General features: G+C 48.3%; 1 non-coding gene across 1 annotated transcript; it reads left to right on the forward strand.

Moving 5' to 3' along the window:
• The first annotated feature begins 441 nt into the window (after positions 1-441).
• Positions 442-560, forward strand: LOC136841313 (5S ribosomal RNA). Its single transcript, XR_010853877.1, has one exon. It is a non-coding gene; the product is annotated as a 5S ribosomal RNA (ribosomal RNA).
• Positions 561-1,101: the final 541 nt, after the last annotated feature.

Genomic DNA, 1,101 nt, shown 5'->3' on the forward strand with positions numbered 1-1,101 from the left:
CGTTTGGTCCTCCTACTGTTAGAGAGAGGTTACTGATTCCCTTCCTGTCTCCTCCTCCTTTGTTTTTTATTTCCAACTGCCTTCCTGTCAAACAGAAAATTGTGTTGACCTGCTCAACAGATGTTGAGCGGAGAGCAGTGGAACAGGTCTTGGACTCGGTGTTCCCCGGGATTTTACTACAGATTGTTTCTAGTCCCAAAACTTTCAGTAGGCTGGAGACCCGTCTTGGGCGTCAACAGGTCGAACAACTTGGTCCGAAGGAAAGTTCAAGATGGAGACCTCATGAGTCAATACTGGAGCCACTTCATCCCGGGATTGGATGGTATCTTTGGATCTCCAGATACTTATCTTCACGCCCCAATTCATCCACGTTCGATGAAGTATCTCAGGTTGTCTTGGGGACTAGACGTACCAGTTCAGGGCTCTCTGCTTTGGACTCTGCACAACGGCCATACCACGTTGAAAACACCGCTTCTCGTCCGATCAGCGAAGTTAAGCAACGTTGGGTCTGGTCAGTACTTAGATGGGTGACTGCCTGGGAACACCAGATGCTGTTGGCGTCACATTTTGCTCCGAGGGTGTTTACCGTCTCATGAAAACGTTGCGATGCAGTTGTTCTGTCGCAAGTCAGGATCTCACTCTACTTGGACGACTGGTTGATTCGAGCGTCGTCGAGGCGAAAGTATCTGGAGGACTTTCAGTTGACTCTGCAACTCGTGAAGTCCCTGGGACTTCTGGTCTGTGGAGAAGTCGCAGCTGATCCCCTCACTGTCCATTGTGTCTGGGAATTCAGATCTATTCAGCGGCTTTTATAGCGTCTCCGCGCAAGAACGGCAACTTCTATGTACGTAAAGTCTCGGCCTTCTTGGAAAAGGAAACATGCTAGGTGAAGGAAGGAATGAGTCTGCTGGGACCATTTCCTCGCTGAGAAGTTTGTTTTTCTGGGAGTCTGCATCTCAGGCCTCTTCAGTTCTTTTTGTTGGAGAACTGGCAAAGCAAGGAAGACTTGAAAGAGGAATTAGAATTCTTCCTTATATAAAGAGGATCTGTGGTGGTGCCTGATCCAAACGAAATTGCAGAAAGGATCTCCTCAAAGCTTCT

Source organism: Macrobrachium rosenbergii, chromosome 8 (genome assembly GCF_040412425.1).
Source record: "Macrobrachium rosenbergii isolate ZJJX-2024 chromosome 8, ASM4041242v1, whole genome shotgun sequence".
Classification (NCBI taxonomy): Eukaryota; Metazoa; Arthropoda; class Malacostraca; order Decapoda; family Palaemonidae; genus Macrobrachium; species Macrobrachium rosenbergii.